Source organism: Canis lupus, chromosome 16, assembly GCF_011100685.1.
Source record: "Canis lupus familiaris isolate Mischka breed German Shepherd chromosome 16, alternate assembly UU_Cfam_GSD_1.0, whole genome shotgun sequence".
NCBI classification, from domain to species: domain Eukaryota; kingdom Metazoa; phylum Chordata; class Mammalia; order Carnivora; family Canidae; genus Canis; species Canis lupus.
In genome coordinates, this window is record NC_049237.1 from 33,912,175 (window position 1) to 33,918,915 (window position 6,741).

The 6,741-nt window shown below is 38.7% G+C and overlaps 1 pseudogene; it reads left to right on the forward strand.

The window, feature by feature from the left end:
- On the forward strand, positions 1-487 carry LOC100686540 (annotated as a pseudogene).
- The last annotated feature ends 6,254 nt before the right edge of the window (positions 488-6,741 follow it).

Below are 6,741 nucleotides of genomic sequence, written 5' to 3' on the forward strand. Positions count from 1 at the left end.
ATAGAGGTCCTCCTTCCCAACATGGTGCAGTTGGTTAACATCACCATGCTGAACCTGCTGCAGCTAGATGTGCTCAAGAACCAGCTGGACCAGGAAGTGGAGTTCCTGTCCACGTCCATTGTCCAGCTCAAGGTGGTACAGACCAAGTATGGGGAAGCCAAGGACTGTCTGAGTGTGCTGAGCTAGAACAACCAGGGGGAAGAATTATTCGTCCCACTGACGAGTTCTATGTACGTCCCTGGGAAGCTACATGATGTGGAACATGTACTCATTGATAATGGGAACAGGATACTATGTAGAAAAGACAGCTGAGGATGCCAAGGACTTTTTCAAGAGGAAGATAGACTTTCTTACGAAGCAAGTGGAGAAAATCCAACCAGCTCTGCAGGAGAAACATGCCATGAAACAGGCTGTCATGGAGATGATGAGCCAGAAGATTCAGCAGCTCACAGCCCTTGGGGCAACTCAGGCTACTGACAAGGCCTGAGAGCTCCTTTCAGAAAGGGGGCAGAGGGATCCTGCTGTGGGAGCTTGGGACTTCGTGGGCATGGGATCCAGAACGGGAGGGGCTTGTTTCATGCTAATAAGTGTGCCAGCTGGGCAGGAAAATAAATAAACAAACAAATCTTCATATAAATAGACTCACACAGTTCAAACTCGTGTTGTTCAAGGGTCAACTATATATACCTAAAACAGTACCTCATTCTTTTTATATTAATCTGATTCTTTTTGAGAGTAAAGGGTTTGTTTTTTTAATTTTCTTAGAAAATTCTTTAACCTGTTCACATCTTTTCCTCCTTTTATAAGTTTTGGTCTTAATAATATATTTCTTTGTATGCCAAGTATAATTACCTTAAGTATTTGTTAAAAATACTTTCCCAATGTGTTACATGCCATTTACTCTGTATTGTATTGGTTTTGTATTTTTAAATAGAGAAAGGGGTTTTTAAAACTATTTTTACATGAGAAGTCAGGTCTATCAGTCGTCTCTTTCATTGCCTACAAGCTAAAATATCCTTTCCTATCCCTTGATCAGATAATATTCACCTATATTTCTATCATTTTCATGTTTTGTTGACACTTAGTTTTATTCCATCAGAAAATAGATGATCAATTAGTAAGAGAAAATTCTAAACAATTTTCAATTATTTTAGAAGTAATAATTAAATAATCCTACCATTTATTATTGATTTGGTTTGCCTCCTCTTCAGATATTAAAGTCTTATTCACATGAAGTTATTTTTCTAAATTATCTATTCACTTATCTACCAGTACCATGCAGATATAATTGCTATAGTTTTATAAGTGATAACAAATAGTTTAAATAGAATCCAATAAAGTTGTTTCTGCCACATTATATTTCTTTCTCAGCATTTCTTAGTACTATTCTTCTCACCTGTTTGTTCTTCCAAGTGATGTTAAAAAATATATTTTGGCAATTTTCAAGGGAATCCTGTTGGACTTTTTATTACATTAATACTGTAAGTTAATTTGGAAAAAAAAACTGACATTTCACATAAATCCTGCTCCTCTTCAAGAACATTTTATGTCAACATTATTCCAATTCTTTTATATCTCTCAGTTGGGTTTTGTAATGTTCTCCATAGAGATTCACACATTTCATTTTAGTGTTATTCAAAGACATTTTCTCCCTTTTATTACTATTATGAACAAATCTTTTTTTCATTGTTACTTCTAACTGGTTATTGCCATAGATATTAGCCACAATAATATTAACCCGGAAAACTTATAAAGCAATTATTACCAAGTGCTCATATCTATAAAAGGGAAATAACTGTGAAGTACTCAGAATGCATCTAACTTTAAGAATGTGTCCTTTTTAAAAAATATTTTATTTTCTCTCCTTTCTCCTTTAATCCCTTTCACTATTTTTTATATTCCCCGTATGAATGAAACCATATAATGTTTGTCCTCCAATTGACTTACTTCACTCAGAAAATGAGTGGGAAATATCAGAGAGGATGACAGAACATGAGAGACTCCTAACTCTGGGAAACGAACAAGGGGTAGTGGAAGGGGAAGTGGGCAGGGGGATAGGGGGACTGGGTGACAGGCACTGAGTGGGGGCACTTGATGGGATAAGCACTGGGTGTTACACTATATGTTGGCAAATCAAACTCCAATAAAAAAATACAAAAAAATAAATATAAATAAATAAGACACAGAGAGAAAGGCAGAGACATAGGCAGATGGGGAAGCAGGCTCCCCACGGGGAGCCCAATGTGGGGCTCGATCACAGGACCCTAGGATCACGTCCTGAGCCAAAGGCAGACACTCGACCTCTGAGCCATCCAAGCATCCCAAGAATTGTGTCTTTCTGATGAACCCTCTAACATAAACTGTGCATACTCCTATATAATTAAATAAACTGATTTTCTCAATTGCTTAAGCTATAATTTTTTAGATATAAGATAATGCTTACTAAACTATGATTGGTTAGAATGATTATTCTGAAATAATTTTTGCTAATAATTAAATAGACCCAGTTGTTTACTAAGATTTCTCCTACTCTATAAAAATAAAACCATGAGAACTATATAAAGGACACTGCTTAATTTTCTCTTCTTAGTAACAGGATAAAGTGGAGGGAAAGGCATATGGGTCTACCTCATTTGAAAATCCTGTAAAATCTCTAAGCTGCATATGCCCTAAAGAAAAAAAGATCAGAATGTGTCTTTATTTTAATGCTGTGAAAATGAACTTTTGCAGCCAAAACTTCAATTCAATCCACCCATATGACAGCTCTTGACCATAGACCAAGAAACACTATGGGAGTGCTACCAACTTCCCAGTATGTCCATTCCGATGAGACAAAAGGCCTTTCTTCTTTTCAAATATAAACATTTAAAGCTTAAAAGTTCCCTCTACATGACATTAGCTGCATCTTACAATTTCAATGTGTTATATTGTCATTTTCATTCAATTTCAAATATTTCCTAAGTTCCTTTGTGTTTTTATTTTTGACCTATGGATTACTTAGAAGAGTATCCATTCTAATTAAATATCTGGGAATGAGGAAATGACCACTAAGTGGGTTCAGGACTTTTTGTGAGGTAGACTCAGCCAGGACTCCATTTATTATCAGGATCCAGATACCACCTTTCTACCTGAGAGGCATGATAATGCCTTTGGGTCCCCAGATATCAGTGTCAACTTGGACCTTGCACTGAAAAGTCTTCAAAATCTCGAGGTATTCCCCTTTCCACGGCATAGGGTTTCCCCAGTACAGGGTTACCCAAGTAAATGTCCATGATCCCTTTGAAAGAGAAAAGAGAAACTCCTTAATGCTTACACTTGCCATAGTGCTTCAGCATTTTTCCTTATGGGAACCACCTTCTCCTTTAGCCAATAGCTTCTGTGTTTGAGAATTGACTCAGTCCTAAAACTGGACAAAGATAGTGACATTTTATTGGGCTAATTGATATAAGCTTCCTGCTGATTACCCATCCCTAATTTCTCTTGATAGTATAAATTATGCAATACTCTCATGAACTGTCATCTATCTGGACCCAAATAACATTGTGTGCTAGTAACCATTTCCATAGCTCTTGGAAGTTCAAGCCCACTTCACTACCATTCCAACCCTGGCGTTCATTACAATAATGGCACTCATCTTGTTTCAGATGGTTAAGCAATGCCACCTAGCCCCAATCAGGGATGATTCTGTTAACAGCATCTCCTATCATCAGTTCTGACATACAAAACTTCTTAACAGAGGCCTCAGCAATCCTGTGGAGCTCTTGACCTGGGATGTATGGACCTTCAGAGTTGTTCCAAATTGAGACAAGTTGTCCTGGCCTATGTACCCCTGCAATGACCAGTCACTGAATGCAGACTGCTCCCTTGCCCCCCACCTGCAGGAGATAGTATAACTTTTGATGAAGCAGCTCCCTTTAGCCTGAGACTCCCCAAGAGAGATGCTGCTGTGAGCTGTGACAAGCCAGCACTCCTGGCAGCTAGAAGACTAAGGGCTTCAGTTCAGAACAGGAACCTGGATGGCCCATCACAGCATCCACCACAGTAGCATACATGTGAGAAATGATTAATAAGATAAAAGACCTATCATTTTTGGAGGGTGGGAGAGTAAAGGAGTGATGTTTTTTAATTGACTTAATGGTACTCTAGCTCAAATCAGTTAAGGCATTTCCACCAAGCTAATAAAAATAAACTCAGAGGATTAGACACACAGTTTCAAAGTTGTCATTGAATAGCTCTCAGGCAGGACACCTTCTCCAGATACTTCCTTTAGCTTTATGAAGAATGAGAATATTCAGATTGCACATTGGTGGCCTAAAAGTCCAAAGCCTGCTCACAGATATATTTTGATTGGCACGCAGTGTTCTAAAAATCAAATGAGGTGCATATAGCCAAAAATCAATAAATCTCACAATAAAATCAGATTTTAAACTTATCTTGAAAAAAGAGTTTAGAAACACTGGTCTAACAGAGTGAATTCTCAGGAGTAGACTGCACTCTCCCCATTGTTATATTCAATGCCTGGGAGCCCACCTAACCTGGCCCATATTCTGGTAAAAGCACTTTCTATTGCCTGTGGCATAACAAGATTTAAGTTGGCAAAGGTCCAGGAGCAACCAAGAGCCTAGAGTGTGTGTGTGTGTGTGTGTGTGTGTGTGTGTGTGTGTATCCTAGAGTGTCCGAGCATCACTAATAGAATTTGAAAACACTTTAATCCACATAATTCTTCAAGACCTTTAATCTCCAAAGGCCAGCCATGTGAACAGAGTCTGGGACAACTATGCCAAGAGTGAAAAAAGAAGGCCTTGTACCTTATAACTTCTTAGCCAGTCCAGAATATCCACTTCTCAATGTACTTATAACAGAAATGAACTATGCTTTGCCCCATAATGCTGGCTTCCAGATTAGATATTTTTAAGTTTCCCCTAAATTATCTCCTACACTACCACTCAGTATTAAAAGCTATTTTGTCAGGATGTTTTCATTTTAAATATGTGCATCTTTACAAAAAGAATAGCCCATAGTAAAATTAATCCTCCTGCTCATTGGTTCCAAAGCATGTTATGACATTGAAAGCCCCAGGCACCATAAATTTTGCATAATATGTAGAATGGACCAATGAACTTTGTGTGACCATCTACCCAAATAGACAGCAAGTATCCAGACAAAAGGAAATATAAATGTTAAGAGCACACACACCTAGATGACTGAGGGACCAAATAAGGCAAGGAAAGCAGAAGACTCTATCACCCATGCCAGGGACTGAGAATTAACCTCCTTAAGGTTGACAGAGGGAAAATGGTAGTAACTTTTATTTTAACAAAGAACTGTAGGATCTTTTCCCCCAACATCCGAAAAAGGGATCAAGTCTAAAACCTTGATTATGGTCTGAAACATAAATCTCGATATTAACAGCACTCAAAAGCAAGCTATCTATATGCAACCCCCAAACAGAAGATCTTCAATGAGGCAGGGGAGGGTCATTTAGGGAATTCCTAATAATCATTCTTCTTCAGTGGTAATGGGTTTGGCTACAGCAAGCAGAACAAAGGGAAGGAAATGATGGTGACAGCCTAGGGAAAACAAGCAGAATGCTGAGGTAAGAATATAAGGTTCCTAACATTGGACATTTCACAATGATAAGATAAATCCATCTCACCGGAGTCTTATGGGAATGAGGTAATCAAAATTATGCTATGGCTTATTATGCATAGAATGATGAACAGATGTTTCTGCTCTCCTCTGAGGAGCCAACAAGTAGGAAAGGGCACACACTACAGCACAAAGGATGTCACTGTGTTTCTGCAACTGCAGTATGCATCTGTATCACCTACTGAATCCAAACCTCTTGGGGAACAGGGTCAAGATTTTGCATTTTTAGCAAGCACCAGAGGTGATTCAAATAGGGATGGTCTAAGGATGTTATTTAAATAAACCTTGCACATCAAGTGAACCAGAAGAAAGACTTTTCTAGAAGTTGGGAGTTAAATCTCTAGAATGGAGCGGTTACAGGGAATGCTGAAGACCTAGAACAGAAATCCTGCTCTCCTAGTCACTAGGAAAAGGGGAAAACTATACATTCACTGTGCCTAGTCCAGAAAGAAGAGAATTTGAGGCAAAAATGTTCTCTCTTTAGAATAAAACCTCATTGGCTACATCAGCAGGAAGTCAAGAAGTAAACACTACAGTGGAAAAAGCTCTAGATCGAGCTTACTGGGGAGTGCTCATCGCCTGGCAAGTCTAACTGGCAGAGTAAACTCCACAGCTGCTTTACTCTGTACTTCTTTGGGTACCATCTTCTTTATAAATAACATGAGATTAGCCTAGAATTTCTAGATGCCCCTGTTTAGTTTTCTATTGCTTTATAACAAATTACCAAAACTCAGTAACTTTAAACAAGCCAGGTTTACTATCTCACGGTTTCTGGAAACTAGAAGCCCAGAGCTAGATTCTCTGCTCAAAGTCTCACTGTGCTGAAATCAAGGTGCCAGCCTGGGCTACAATTCTAATCTACAGGTTAGGGTCTTCTGTTATGAACTGAACTGTGTTTCCACAGAATTCATATGTTGAAGCCCTATCCCCAGTGTGACTATATTTGAAGAAAGGAACTTTAGAGAGATAATTAAGGTTAAATGAGGTCATAGGGTGCAGTCCTCATCTGATAGGGATGGTGTCCATATAAGGAAACAGTGAGGAGGCAGCCGTCTGTCTGCAGGCCAGGAAGAGATGCCTCGCCAGAAACCA